General features: G+C 33.7%; 1 protein-coding gene and 1 long non-coding RNA gene across 2 annotated transcripts in view; one reads left to right on the top strand and one right to left on the bottom strand.

Moving 5' to 3' along the window:
* The window catches only part of vstm2a (V-set and transmembrane domain containing 2A), a 219,827-nt gene extending 210,756 nt beyond the window's left edge, over nucleotides 1–9,071 (bottom strand). The window contains exon 1 of the mRNA XM_087308582.1: nucleotides 8,634–9,071. The gene's annotated coding sequence lies outside the window, so the exon portion shown is untranslated. The remainder of the gene's footprint in view (nucleotides 1–8,633) is intronic.
* The window catches only part of LOC141380797 (uncharacterized), a 24,253-nt gene continuing 16,463 nt past the window's right edge, over nucleotides 8,646–16,435 (top strand). Inside the window, exons 1-2 of the long non-coding RNA XR_015524628.1 lie at nucleotides 8,646–8,895; nucleotides 8,996–9,046. This is a non-coding gene — a long non-coding RNA (uncharacterized LOC141380797). The remainder of the gene's footprint in view (nucleotides 8,896–8,995; nucleotides 9,047–16,435) is intronic.

Raw genomic sequence — 16,435 nt, 5'->3', positions numbered from 1 at the left:
AATAATACAATTATAATATGAAAATCAATACCAATATATTTTCCATAATCCTGTATTTTTGTTTTAACTGCAGATTTTTAATAGATTAAATTAGTTATTTTATTCTTAAAGTAAAATAAAATAAATTAAACAAATTAAATTACATTTTAAAAACTACAAAAAAATGTATTAAGCAAAAATAAAATAATAATACATTAAATTAAACAAACATTAAACAAAATAAAATTTACTTAAAACAAAACAAAATAATAAAACAAAAAATTATTAAAAATTAAATTAAAGAAAAATAAAAATAATAAAAAGAAATAAATTAAATTAAACATAAATAAAATTAAATAATTAAATACAATTAACATAATTAAATTAAACTAAATTAAACAAAATCAAAATTAAACAAAAATAGATTAACATAATAAACAAAAAAATTAACTAAATTAAACAAAAATAAAATAATAAAACACATTAAACTATATTAAATCAGAATTAAACAAATTTTTTTTAATTAAACTAAATAAAAACTTAAACAAAAAAACTAATTAAAAAATTAATTAAACTAAATTTAACAAAATCTAAATTAATTAAAAATTAAATAAATTAAAATAGAATAAAATTTAATTTAATTTAAAAAAACTGATTTGATTATTCTTATTGCAACTATGGAAATAAATTTACTTTGCATTTATTATCCATGTGTTTATTCAATATTAATTTTAGAATACTTTACATCATAATCTGAAACGTATGTATTTTTCCCAGTAATTCACAATGCATTTATCTACAGTCTGTGTGTATTTTAAGACCTTTTTCTGTTATCATTTTCCTTTTCATCTTCACTTAACAAAAATGTATTCATGTCATAATATTAAATTAGAACTGAAGTCTTTTGAGTTATGCATGCAATTATCTGCAGGTGTAGCTTGCATTTATTTTAATTAATTTTCTGTGTAAAAGGTTTGCAGGAATTACTGAGTGAACTTTTAAGTGAGTAAATGCATTTTCTGACCCTCTTCTTCAAGTAAATACACTAATTGTGTTTACAGAAATCACTGCTGAACAAGAGTATTCTGCATTTATTAGTTAATTAAACTGACTGTTAAATTGAGGCTCTCCTGTGAGATGCTTTCACTCTCAATTTCACTTAAATGAACATGTCAAGATCTCTTTCTGCAGTCTTTTGAAGCTCATGTCACTTTAAGATGCAGAGCAGCCAATCACAGCAGACTCATGGGTCATGTAACTAAACATTTTAGATTTCAGAGATCTCTGTAGATCGTTCCTTATTTATTGATTATCTCGTGCATTTAAAAATTTAATTAAGAAAATAAATAAATAAAAAATAGATAATAATAATAATAATACAAATAAAAATAAGTCTGGTGAAACTATATATAACTATATACTTTTTATATTTAAATATTAAATATTTTAAAATTTTAAGAAAAATGCTTCCAATTTCTATTTTATTATATATATATATATATATATATATATATATATGTGTGTATTTTATTTATTGGTAATTTTTAAGATAAAATACCAATTATATAATTGATGTTTTTCACATTTTATTTTATATATTTTTTTTATATTTTATATTATATAAATGTATTTATTTTCATGATAATGTTTAATTTTAAAATTTATATTTTATTACATTTATTTAATTTTATCTTTTTTAATTTCTACCAATTATACCAATGAGGTTTACATTTAATTTTATTTTTTATATTTAATATTATTTAAGTGTATTTTTTTACTTTTATTTTCACGTTTATATTTAATTTCAAATTTAATTTTAGATTTTATTTTTATTTAAATTTATTTATTACTACCATTTGTTACTACCATGGGTATGTAAATACTACCATTTATATAAATAGGGTAAATACTAATGAGGAGGAAGTTGATGAGGAATGAGGAAGAAATTAAGTACGATGGTGCAACCCCAACCAGTAAACAAGCAATATGAGCAATATGAGGCTATATATATATATATATATATATATATATATATATATATATATATATATATATATGAATAATTTTTAAAAATAATTTAGAAATTAAATAAAGAAATTAAAATTAAAAATTAAATACTCTCTTAAAAATTAATAATCTCTTGGTGTACAGGATGTAATAGGCAGGTTATAACAGGTATCACAAGTATTAAAAAGTAGATTTAAATACAAAAATATTAAGACTTTAATCATACTTAATATTAAATAATTTATTTATCTGCCACAGCAAATTTAACAATTATTACATCAATTAGGCAAAAAATAACAATTTAACAAACTAATCATTAATAAAGTCTAAATGTTTTGTATTTGGTTGCTATATTTGATTCAAATCGCTGTGCTTTTATACAAACATGTAATTTATGTATAGTCCAAAATATGCAATGCACTTAAATCTGCCATCAACTCTCATAACTGGACAAAAGCAACCCATTTAGCACTTATGTCTTGTAAAATAATTTAGATTTGTTCTCTTTATAACCTGCATCCGGGCAGCAAATGGATGCTATTTCTGCCTTTGGGTGCAACATTAAGCTTGCAAATCTAAATGTGAAACCAACTAGAGAACAAGTTACAAAAGCGGAAGCAATATTGTTATTGCATTATGAAAGAGCGCAGAGAGCATACTAATGTTCCCCGTGCACTCAGCACTTCTCCATCTCAGAAACTGTTGATTGCGCTGGAAAAACAGGCTTGATTTGTTAGCGGTCGCTGATTATCTGCAACACTTCAGCATCTCTGTGCTTTACTCTGTGTATTATTTAGACTGTTCATGCAGATGCTGCTAACTGTTATTATTATTTATTAAGAGTCAGAAATGGACAGAGAGGATAAATGAGGTCTGGAGTAGCCCTGAAATGCAAAAAGATTTTCCTACTTAAAGTTTTGTCTTGTTTTTTGTTTTTGTCTAGTCCAAATATCTCATAATTATAATAATAGTAATAATAATAATAATAATAATAATAATAATAATAATAACAAACAAATGAAAATAAAGTTTGGTGAAACATTGTATTTCTTTATACAACATTTTTATTAATTTATTTAAAGAAAAAATAGGACCAGCTAAACTTTGACCACCAGCCATAAAAAGTACAATTTAAATACAAATATATAACAATAAAATAAACATAAAAAATACTATTTAAAATAATAATAAATACTTACATCCTCTTGATGTACTGAATTTACTAGTTATTCATTCAACCAACTATAATTCCATCATTTTATCCATCAATCCACTTATCCATCCACACATCTACTTATCAATCCATTCAACAATCAACCCACCCACTTAATCTATCAATCCTTTCATCCAACCATCAATCCAACAATCCATTCACTAGTCTACCATTTATCTGCCTTTCGATCAATCCACCATCTATTCAACAATCCATCCACCACCCACATTCAATCTATCACTCAACCCATCCATCCACCAATTAACATTCCATTCATCAATCCACCCATCAACCCATCCTTCCGTCAACCATTCCAACCATCCATCCAAACACCCATTGACCAGTCTAGCCATCATACACTTTAATCAATCCACCCATCTACTCAACCATCTATCCACACACCAACCCATTGAACCATCAATCAACTCATCCTTCCATCCAACCATCAATCCACCCACCCACCAATCAACCCATCCATCCACCTATTAATCAACCATTCACCCAACCATTCAACCACCCACTCACCAGCTACCAATTTAAGCACTTCAAACTACCTATCAAACTATCCATCCACCCACCCATGCTCAGCCATCCATCCACCCACCAACCCATCCATCAACCCATCCTTCCATCTAACATTCCATCAATCAAACCAAGCGGCCAATCCATCTATCCATCAAACATTTACTCCATCCATCCACCCTCATCAACTCATCCAACAATCCACCTGTCCATCAACCCTTCACTCAACCAATCAACCACCCACTCATTATCTACCCATTCAAGCTCTTACCCAATCTACCCATCCATCCACTTTTCCATCAATCCACCCTTTCCTCTACATGTCCATCAATCCATCCATCCACCCATCTACTCAACCATCCGTCCACCAACCCACCCAACCATCAATCAACCGTTCCAAAAGTCAACCAATTCACCCACCCACCAATTGACTCATCCATGCATCCAACATTCCATCCGACAATCCACCCATCCATCAATTAACACTCCCAATCCACCCATCCATCAACCCTTCACCCAATCATTTAACCACCCCCTCACCACCTACCCATCCAAGCACTTATCCAAACTACCCATCTATCCACTTTTCCATCAATCAACCCTTTCCTCTACATGTTCGTTAATCCACCCATTCATCCATCCATCCACCCATCTACTCAACCACTCATCCATCAGCCAAAGCATCCAACATTCCATCCATCAATCCAACAACGTTTCCATCAATCCACCCCTCAATCAACCCTTCACCTACCCATCCATGCACTAATCCAATCTACCCATCCATCCGCTTTTCCAACAATCCACCCTCCATCCATCCACACATCAATCCATTCATCCACCCAACCATCAAACAAACAAACCATCCACTCATCAATGCATCCATAATCATGATTATTATTAATATTATCCTCCATCAACTCCTCCACCCATCAGCATTGTAGTACTGCACACCCCAGTCCGCCCTCATTGTTTTCCATCATCAGCCCAGAGCTGTGGTTCAGTCCAGGAGTAAACAGAGAGAAAAGTCAATAAACAGGAGCTGAGAGATGCTACTGTAGATTAGCGTCTGAGGCGCGACAGGAGACGCAGCGCATCCCAGTTAACTGTGCAGACCAGAAGCGGGACAGCCGTGATGCATTACAGGTGGAGGAAACCAAAGCTGAAGGCCATCAATCTTCACTTTAATCCAGCGCCGCTCGCTTCATCATATTGTCAAAGAGACACCGGGCCGAGCATGCAGATCGCCAAAGCAGAACAAACATGATCGATTAGCTAACGGCATACACACACACACACACACACACACACACACCACTGGAATCTTCTCATTTGTTTGGATGCTAATGATTTATTACTGTTGACGAGGTGCGGGGCACACACTGGGAATCTTTAGTCTCTTGTTTTGGTGGATCTGCATTGATATTCAGAGCGTAACCTTTAGCAGTCAGATGCAGTTCAGTCCCGGCTGACATTTTCATTGCTCACCGTCGGTCCAGGTGCACAGACGACTGATGCGTTTTATGAGCTTTCAGACAGACAAACCTATTAGGCCACGCAGGACAGGTACTCCAACACTCCAAACACTCCCTCCCGCACCGCAGAGACACGCAAATCACTACAGCTTCCATGCAAATCAAGAGTTTGAGTTCTGTTTGTAGACAAAATATCCAGATTCCTAAATCAAGAAGCCTTTACTAGACAAGCAAAACATATAGTCTCTTTTTCAGAAATAAGGAGTCAAAATTAAGTAAGTTTTCCTTAAAACAAGCTAAATAATCTGCCAATGGGCTAAAGCAAATCAACATTTTAAAAGTGAAACAATTTTTCTTATTTATTGTTTATTTTCCTTTAAGTTCCCTACTATGAAAGTCAAAGGTTACAGGTTTACAACTTTTATCGAAATATCTTCAACAGAAGAAATGCATAAAGGTTTAAAACCACTTGAGGGAGAGTAAACAGTGAGTAAACGTTCATTTCTGGGTGAACTGACCCTTATAAAACTCAAAAAGCAGGAAGGATGAATCCCTGTGAGTAGCGTCTCATATTATTTCACCAATGCATTTCCACACTGACTTTAAGAAGCTCAATAAAATGAGTGTTTGTTCTGAACCACACTAGAGAATGAGTCCGATTTACACCTTCAATTACCTTCGTCTTGGACTGATCACTGTGAGATATCATAAAGCGGAGCAGAAATATGCCAAACGCAATTGCATTAGGATCAGAAGGGAAAACACCAGCGTGAGAAGTGTGTGTTTTCTGCATGCCAGTTTATGGTCACATATATTTACAGAAGCGTTCGTCTCTTTATTAACAACCTCTGGACAACTATAGAGGAAAAAAGATGCTTGTTTCCGGGAGATCATAAATAATGGCAGCAAAACTGCCCGAAAGCCGCTGGATTAGCCCTCGAATCTGCCGTTTAGCATTGTTCAGCATATCTGGGCTGGGTTTCTCTGACATGAGCCATACCCAGAGGAAAAGTCATGATAATTAGCTTCTACACTGTGAAAAATATCCATAAATTGGCAGTTTTTTGTGATTATAGTTATTATTTTTTCCTTGGTTGAATATGCTTTTGCACTGCATTATGGCCGTGTTTCTCAACCACGTTCCTGGATGTTTTGGATGTCTCCTCTGTCCATCACACCCTTTACAGGTCTTTCAGTCTCTGCTAATGAGCTGATGATCTGAATCAGGTGTGTTGGTTCAGGAGGCATGGAAAATGTGCAGAGCTGGTGCTCCCCCTGCATTATGGACTTTGATCTTTCTTACAACAATTTTTGATCTTGAAATTTGACTTCTATGAACCTTTATTCGCTAAAGCAATACATTAAAAATAGCATTAAAGACTTTCTGAAGCCCTTTAATATCTCTAAATTGAAATATCTCCAAATTTGAATACTTTTTAAGACCCCACAGACATCCTGTAATAAATGCATAGAAATAAAACACTTTTTAACCGCTTTCATTATGCTTGTGGCTGTTTTTGCTCCATTGACTTCCATTATAATCACACTTTTTGATTGCAAAGCCATGACAGCTAATACTCATGCATTACTGAGTGTTACTGGTTTTCCCTGTTGGGAGTAAGAGGGACAACTTTTCATTTTTACTGTTGATCATCAGTTGTCAGCATTAACCCTTTAGATAGGCCTGTTCAAAAGAGTTTCTGTCCTTTATATGGAGTTCAGTGGAGTATAACAGCGATTTATAGTGTGCATGCATAAATACACTTACTATGTTTACTGTGTTTAGAGATATAAGCTGCTTATTTTATGTTCTCAAACATATTAAGGCAAGTGTGCAAAAGTCTCTCTCACACACTCGCAAAAATGCTCCATATAACTATATCATTTTAAACCAGAAACTAAGCTTTTTAGGCACTGCAAATGATGATCAACAGTGATGATAACAAATTGTCCCTCTTTTTAACAAGGGCTTTGCAATCAAAAAATGTGATTATAATGGAAGTCAGAGGAGCAAAAACAGCCTCCAACATAACCAAAGGGCAGTAAATTTGCTCACAGTGTTATTATAATATCCAAATTATATACAATTTTCCCAAAATATGAGTCAAAACAAAGTTTCTCACCAATAATCATCTCATTTGCTGAAACACAGAGAAAGTTGTCCAAATCATGACCTAAAATCAGCTCAGAGTGGATGACAATGACCCAACAGCACTGCACATAATGGTTAAAAGATGTGCATGCGCATGATGTGAAAGGGCCTTAACTGTGCTTTCAGACTCTTCTGATCAGCAGGTTTACTGTTTGCTCAAATAATAATCAACATAAGCAATTCAAGGTTAAGCTGATGGTTTTCCATTACAATTTTCTTTTGTATAAACTCAAGTGCAACACTAATCACTCATCATTTCAAATAAACACTGTTTCATTAAACAACAGCTCTAATCTTGAGAAAACTCCATCAAAGTCTATTATAAACACATTTTCTGTCATATGAAAACCTGTCCGGCTGAAAAACCTGGAGTAACTGATGAAACCGACTTCTTCAGAGCTGGAGAACAGAAACAGTCAAGCTGCAATACTGTCAAATATTGCAAAACTACATTTTTGATCCTCAACACACCATTTTGCAACAAAATGAGCATCTAATGATTTATTATGGGATGTTTAATGATGCATCGTCAGTCTGAATGTAAACAAGCCACTGAAATGAAGGAAACTCGTATATTGGTTATAGGTTACATTAATTACTGCAAAAAAGCTTTTTTTTACTTTAACTGTAAAAATATTTAAATCAAGATGCATTTTATATGCAAGCAAAAAGAGAGTCTTCTTTTAAGAAATAAACAGTCATAATTAAGTGAGTTTTTCCTTAATATAAGCTAAATAATCTGCCAACAGGGTAAGCAATATCTTACTCCAAAGCCCATTGGCAGATCATTTATTTACTATATTTCATTAACAGTATATACGCCTAGTACAGATTAGAATGCATTTAAATATGATGTATGCCTCTTAATTTCCCAATATCTGCAAATTTTGAGCAAGAGCGTCATGAAATCTGTCATTTTAGACATTTTAAACCCAGAGGAAACATACATTTATTTATTTGTCTGTCTGTTTAGGCTATTTATTTATATATGTTTATATTTAATGTTTGTAGACCTCCATGTGTTGTCTAAACAATAAGTTTGCTTTTGTCCACAAGTCCCTTTTTTTGTTGAAATGTTTACATTTTAAATAAACACAAATAAAAGTAACACCAGACTCTCACGAGGGAAACTGAACTGAACAAATCAATCAAACAAATGATTGGCTAATAAATTAAATCCATATTTAAAATCGAAAACAAGTGTCAATGCACCTGCTTTTACACGTGAAGTCTTTTGACAACATTATCCACTCATCGACAGTCAGGGCATTATTAATAGTGTACTTACAGTCAGCCTGTCAGGTCCAGGAACGTACCGCTGACGTCACCATCCGCCAAACGTTTCCATGTGGTCTCTTCATTACAACCGCAGCGCGTTTACAACATAATACACAGTCTGATACTCAAAATAAATAGAATAAATAAACAAATATAAAATACGGACGCCATTGAAAATAAAGCACGTGCTTGTCCCTGATGCTGGAATCCTGAAGTCTGGCGGCGGAGCTGCTCACGGTCCAAACTACCAAAGTTCACTCATTCTTCAGTTTGTGAGTACAGTGTAGGAGGAGAATATACGCTGGACTCATATTTACAAGCTGTATCGAGTGTAAACAGAGTATATTAACGCTTTTTTGTTTGATTTTCCAGTAACGCGGTACTCGAGTGTGGCTGTAGGCGCGCACGTGGGCGGGGCTTGAGGTGAGTAACAGGTTGATCCCGCTCCTCACAGCAGTAAACACCAATCAGAGAAGAGACGTTGTTGAAGCGCGAGGCGAAGCCATTTTAGTTTGAAGGGTCAGTTCACACAATAATGAACGTTTACTTACTCGCCTATTTACTCTCCTGTAAACGGTCCCGAACACAGAAATTACGGTCTTTTAATCTGAGAGATTTTGATAGACATTAAAAAAAACATTTTAATTAATAGTATGTATAATAGTTACTTAATAGTATAATAGTAACTCAATGACTATGTTTACATGGACATCAGTAATCGAATTATTGGCCTTAATCTAATTAAGGCAGTAATAAAATGAAGGTTTACATGAGTTACTTTTTGAATGTTCCTTTCAAGATCCTGTTTTACATGTTATAACATAATTTGATTAACGTCATTGTGTCCCTGCGCTATCCACTTTTCCTCCAGAGTTTCATGTAATTTCGTCTGTTTCACTTTTAATTGTGGACTTTAACTGCAGTTTGGCACTTTCACTTTCACTCCTGAACATTTCATACATGCCCCCGTGATAAACCAGATATCGGATGCAACTATGAACTGCTGGAAGAGTGTAGTTTTAATGACAGTTCGTACCGCATGGCATGCTGAATGGAAGAAAAAATAACTCTGCATTTCATGATGCAGGTGTCTGTGGTCTGCGCTGACTGGGTAGGTGCGAATAATAGTGTCAAACAGCCGTGTGGCTAAAACAAAACGCCAATGGGGGAAGAAAAAAATATTGTTTTTGCTATGAAATAACTTCTTACCCCATGCATGGACAGATTATTGTGCTTGTTTAAAAAATAATGATAAAATTGACCTTATTTCTGAAAACAAAACCATATTTTTGGGTTGTCTACACTCTCAGAAATAAAGGTACTCGAGCTGTCACTGGGGTGGTACCTTTTCAAAAGGTACGCTTGTACTTAAAGGGTACATATTGGTACCTTAAAAGTATATATTAGTACCTAAAAAATTAAGAGGAACACTTTTGTACTTTTTAGGTACTAATATGTTCCCTTGATGTATTAATATGGACCTTTTAGCTACAAATTTGTACTGAAAATGTATCACCCCAGTGACAGCTTGCGTACCTTGAGAGTGTAGAAAATGCTTCCTGATTTAAATGTTTTTACATATTTGGACTAGAAAAAAAGACTGAAATTAAAGAAAAGAACTTTTTACGGTGGAGCTAGCAAGAGTTTGTTGTTGTGACTCAGAATATTAGAAATAAAACTAGTGGTGAAATGCTGTAAAGCTGAGAGCCGAACGCAGCAGAGCGCTGAAACTGAAGTGTAAACCACGAGCTAAAAGTGCATTCACACTCAGCAGGCGTTCAGGAGATGCGAATGTGTGTGTGTGTGTGTGTGTGTGTCTGAAAAACACACAGATAAACATGCAGCAGCGGAGGATTTAAAACATGCTAGGTTTGTGTTTGACCACTGAGCTCTGGATCCCTGAAGTGCTGCACCTGAAAAACAGCACAGCATCATATCAAGACTAAAGTTTATAGAAGTAATACACAAATAAAGTTTATTCCAGTGTGCTGAGAGTATACTTTTAAACTAAAATAAGAAGTATACATCCAGACTACTTTGTAAAGTCAGTAAGGAATTAAAATTATGGTTATGTTCCTCTTAAATGGATAGCTTACACAAACATTAAAATATGCTATTTACTCGCCCTTAACTTCTTTCAAAACCTTTATAAACACTCAAATTTAAACTATGTTGTGGTATGGGATTGGAGCGCGGGTACTTCAGATAATTTTGGAAGGGCACTTTCTATCCAAGACTAAAAAGGGCAGGTTGAGCATTATGTGTGCACATGCCTGGAGCCCCAATCATCTCAGACTGGTGACATTGAGTTCACTGTACTCAAATGGCCTCCACAGTCACCAGAGCTCAATCCAATAGAGCAGCTTTGGGATGTAATGGAACGGGAGATTGGCATCATGGATGTGCAGCCGACAAATCTGCAGCAACTGTGTGATGCTATCATGACAATATGGAGCAAAATCTCTGAGGAATATTTCCAGTAGCTTGCTGAATCTCTGACATGAAGGATTAAGGCTTAACTCGGTACTAGTCAAGTGTATCTAATAAAGTGGCCGGTGAGTGTATCTTTAGTCTTACAGAAACAGAAAAATTAAAGTGAAACGATTAAAATGCAGGAGTTGAGCCTGTATTTAATTGTTTACATTAATGAATCTTGGATATAAAAAATAAAAACAGTAACCATTGACTTTCATATTAGGAAAAAAACATATGGAAGTCAATGGTTGCAGGTTTTCAGCATTTTTTTAAGATATCTTCTTTAGGTGTTAAACAGAAGAAGGAGTAAGAGGAGAGTAATTAATGATTGAATCCTCATTTTTGGGTGAACTGTGCCTTTAAGGACATCTATAACCCAGTGTAGAAAACAGTGACCATTCACATTCAGAAATAAACAATATGTTGTCACCTCCAGCTAATTGAACACCTTTATTTTGTTACGTTGCTTCATACTTCAGCTTCTCATCAAATGTTCTGACCAATCGAATGCCCTCTACTATCTGACACTACTCTTAATGAACTTAAAGCTTGGTCATTTTCACAAGTGCAGTCGCATACTTCTTCCCAAAGTGAAATGTTATCATCTAATTAAAGTGATTTATTTTTATTTCCACTGCTTCAACGCTGGTGCTGAATAATATTAGCTCCACGCGCACATAAATAAGGCAATACATTATAAAAGACGTCGCTGAACACATTAATTGCCAATTCCAGGCCTCTAGGTGGCAGACAATTAACACAATTAGAGGAAGATTTTAAATAAATAAAGTGAGAGAGGAATGTGGGGAAGCTGCTGTTTGTTGTAGGAGTTTAGAGCTTTTTAACTTGGTCTTCAAGCTATTTTAGTTTTTTAACGCACTTCATTATGGAAATGTACAGTGAGCCGCATTAAAAGTGGAAATACACTGTAAATTCAGCTGCTAATTTTGAGAAGTGCTTTAGATGAGCTCTGACCCCTGGAGAAAGCAAGCGAAATGTGTCGCTGTGTGTGTGTCAGAGCTCAATTAACAAATGAGAAACTGTATAAATATACTCGCACTCATAAAATACTGAGGAAAGATGAAAAACACCACACAAAAAATACATGCATCAGTAAATCAGCCAGAATTTTCAGTCATATTATAAGAGAAGAGTCATTCAGAAGCACAGACAACATCTGCACTGTATATATATATACATATATGTTAATGATTGGTTTCTGTATTCTGTGTGTTTTGTGTTTATTTGCGGTGGTGAACTGCATTATGGGATGATTATCTCCGCTCTGTCCACTTTTGATGTAGAAAATTCAACTCTACAGTTTAACAAAGTGACTTTCATTGACATTTTAGTAAAAATGAAATAATTATAAAAAATAATATGTTGAGGAACAAGTGTGTGTAATAACTGAAAATTTGCTTGTAGTTTATTACAAGGTGTCTGTAGCGTAATATTCAACACCAACACACACAATATAGCCCTGCACACTATTACACATGCTCAGAAAAGTCAGGATTTCAAGGTTAAAAGTTGTTGGAGGAAGGATTAAGGTCCCATAATGCAATTCAAAAGCAGAAATAAAGAGGGAAAATGAAAACAAATCAAAAAATACAGAAAACTGCTAATTTACACTGAATGCTGCTTTTCTTAGACTTGGTTTTATTTAGTTTCTAGAGCAAAATGTCAAATTTCTTAAACCGAAAAGCATTTTCTTGACAAGCTAAAAATAGTTGATTATAAAAAAAAAAAAGAGTCAGAACTGAAGCAAAATAATTTGCCAATGGGGTGAGCAAAATAATGTTATTTCAAAGCAAAAACAAGAATATTTTACTTACTCCTGCATTGGCCAATTATTTAGCTTGTTTAAAATGGTAAATCTCCTTTAATTTGGAATTATTATTATAATGAATGATTAAATAAATAAATAATTGAATGAATTAATGAATGAATATACAAATGAATTAATAAATAAATAAATTAATTAATAACAAATGAATAAATAAATGAATAAATAAATGAATGAATAAATTAATAAACAAATGAATGAATAAATAATTGATTAATAACAAATTAATAAATAAATGAATAAATAAATGAATGAATAAATTAATAAACAAATGAATGAATAAATAATTGATTAATAACAAATTAATAAATAAATGAATAAATAAATAAATAAACAAACGAATGAATGAATTAATGAATGAATGAATAAATAAATAAATTTATAAATAAATTAATAAATTAATTAATAAACAAATGAATAAATGAATGATTGAATAAATAAATTTATAAAAAAAACGGATGAATGAATAAATTAATTAATTAATGAACAAATGAATAAAATTCATTTTCCTTCGGCTTAGTCTCTATTTCTATTCCACAGTGGAATGAACCGCCAACTATTCCAGCATGTGTTTTACACAGCGGATGTCCTTCCAGCAACAACCCAGCACTGGGAAACCCCCATACACACTCATCATTCACTCACTAACACACTCATACACTACGGCCAGTGTAGTTGATCAGTTCTCATATAGCGCATGTGTTTGGACTGTGGGGGAAACCGGAGCACCCGGAGGAAACCCACACCAACACGAGGAGAACATGCAAACTCCACACAGAAACACCAACTGACCCTGCCAAGGCTCGAACCAGCAACCTTCTTGCTGCCAGTTCACAGTGTTGACCACTGAGCCACCGTGCCTCCTAACCCAATCATTAAAAAATAAATAATCAAACAAAAAAGATTCGGTCTCAAAAACAGCTCATAGAGGAAACCTCCAAATCCAGAGAGGTTAAACCCCCACCAGCCACTGTGTGCCAATGCACAGAATCCTGCAAAGAGCTCAATGAGGCTGTTAGTTACAGTAGTTAGCAACTATAGCTTATCATTTCAATAATGCATTAGTAAATATTATTTTAATGGAACAGAGCTAATATTAATTAAATTGAACAGTTGAGTGGATAATAAATCAATAAACTAGTATTGAACTTTATTAAAAATGTTACCATTTAGATATTAATATTTATCAATATATTCAATCATAAGTCAGTTTAATAATAGTTTAATCATGTTTATTTTAATATAAAATAGTGAATCTGAATAAATATGAAGTTTATTAAACCGAATACTATAAGTTTTTCTTAGTATTAAAGTTTAATTAAAGTCAACAAAATATTCTTTATCAGTGTGTTCAGGGTATATTTGTCTGCATAAACTATTATGAAGTATTTTCTGTGTCCTATTCATTTAATTTCTCTAATAGATTAATTGTTATTATCCCCTTCTGGTGTTTCTGTCCATCAGTGTGACTCTGATCATCAGAAATATCTAGAAGTTATAACTGAATCAGTGCAGTGCTGGCCTCCTCTCCATCTAGAACACACACACTCGCTCACGTCACCTTGATCATCAATGCTTTTATTCCACTGGAGCGCTTTGCATATTTACATCTCCAGACATTTTCATCTAATTAGTGCTGAATATGTAATTTCATTAATGAGCGCCGATCTGGAGCTGTAATTGAGCATTTGTAATCATGGCTGGAGTCATTATTATATCATAATGGATATTATAAAGAGCATCATGACATCATCAGCGGTGTTCGGTTCAGTGTCATAATCACCGCCGAGACCTAATTACTGAAAGTCATTACGATAATTACTACAGAAATCATGTTTTTAGAGACGGTTTCTGAATTTACTGACCTGTAAAGACCCGATGACTGATAACAGCAGATGCACAGACTTATTACAGGCCAGAGGTTTGTGGACAGCGCAGGGTTTTGGCTTGGTTTAATGGTTGATTAAAGGTAAAGCTAAGGTTGATGCAGATTGAGTGCTTTGGGCTGGTGAATGATCGGGAAGATGCAGGATCTATTCATTCCCTATATTTTGAGTTCAGACTTGAAATGACACAAAATATGAATATGATAAATAGTTTGTCAAAATGGGGCACCTCCACATGCGCTATAGGGGAATTGATCAACTACATTGGCTATAGTGTATGAGTGTGTGTGTGTGTGTGTGTGTGTGTGTGTGTGTGTGTGTGTGTGTGTTTCCCAGTAGTGGGTTGTGGCTGGAAGGACATCCGCTGCGTAAAACATATTCTGGAATAGTTGGCGGTTCATTCCACTGTGGCGACCCCTGATAAATAAAGGGTTTGATAACAAATGAATGAGTAAGTTTTGGGACTGGTCTAGTGGAATGGGTGGTTTAATCATTAGTTAAGGTTATATTTAGGGACTGGTTTAGTTTAGTTTAAGGTCTGGTTTAGTGAAATGGATAAGTTTAAACATTGGTTAAAGTTAGTAACTAGTTTAGTTAATGTTACGTTTAACAACTGGCTTATGATTTGGATAGGTTTAAGTATTAGTTCAGTTTAAGATTAAGAACTGGCTTAGTGGAATGGATAGGTTTAAAATTAGTTAGGTTTAAGACTAGGGACTGGTTTTTGTAGGTTATGGTTAAGATTAAGCATTGGTTTATAGGTTTGGGTAGGTTTAATAATTAGTTAAAGTTAAGGTTTGGTACTGGTTTAGTTGAGGTTAAGATTGAGGGCTGATTTAGGGATTTGGATAGGTTAATTAATTAGTTAAGGTTAAGATTAAGGACTGGTTTAGTGGAATGGGTGAGTTTAAACATTGGTTAAGGATAAAGTTAGGGACTGGTTTAGTTAATGTTAAGTTTAAGAACTGGTTTAGAGGTTTGGACAATTTTAATGGTTAGTTAAGGTTAAAATTAAGGACTGGTTTAGTAGTTTGGATAGGTTTAATCATTAGTTTAGTTTTCATTAGGGACTGGTTTAGTTAAGGTTAAGATTAGGGACAAGTTTAGTGATTTTAGTATGTTTATTGATTAGTTAAAGTTAAGATCAAGAACTGGTTTGGTGTTTTTTGGCAGGTTTAATGATTAGTTAAGGTTGAGATTAGGGACTGGTTATGGTTAAGCATTGGTTTATAGGTTTGGGTAGGTTTAATGATTAGTTAAAGTTAAGGTTTGATACTGGTTTAGTTAAAGTTAAGATTAAGGACTGGTTTAGGTTAAATAGTTAGTTAAAATTAAAGTAAACCTTTTTGTTATCGTTTGTATTTTGTAACCGATATTTTGTAGGGTATTAGTTAAGATCATGGTTAAGTTTGGGTTCATATTAAGGTTTGGGTTGGTTTACTGATTAGTTAATGTTAAGTTTAGTGGAATGAATGTGTAGGTTTACAGTAGGTTTAAAGCTTACAGAAAGGTTTTGTTGTAGGGAGAATGTGAAGTGTCAGTTCAGGTTTAACACACATCATAACAGAGTTTCAGCAGGGGGTGTGATCTCTGAGGACAATAGAA

Source organism: Danio rerio, chromosome 24 (assembly GCF_052040795.2).
Source record: "Danio rerio strain M-AB ecotype USA chromosome 24, GRCz13ab, whole genome shotgun sequence".
NCBI classification, from domain to species: Eukaryota; Metazoa; Chordata; class Actinopteri; order Cypriniformes; family Danionidae; genus Danio; species Danio rerio.
Note: the sequence above shows the minus strand (reverse complement) of the source record. Positions and strands in the feature narration are given on the sequence as shown.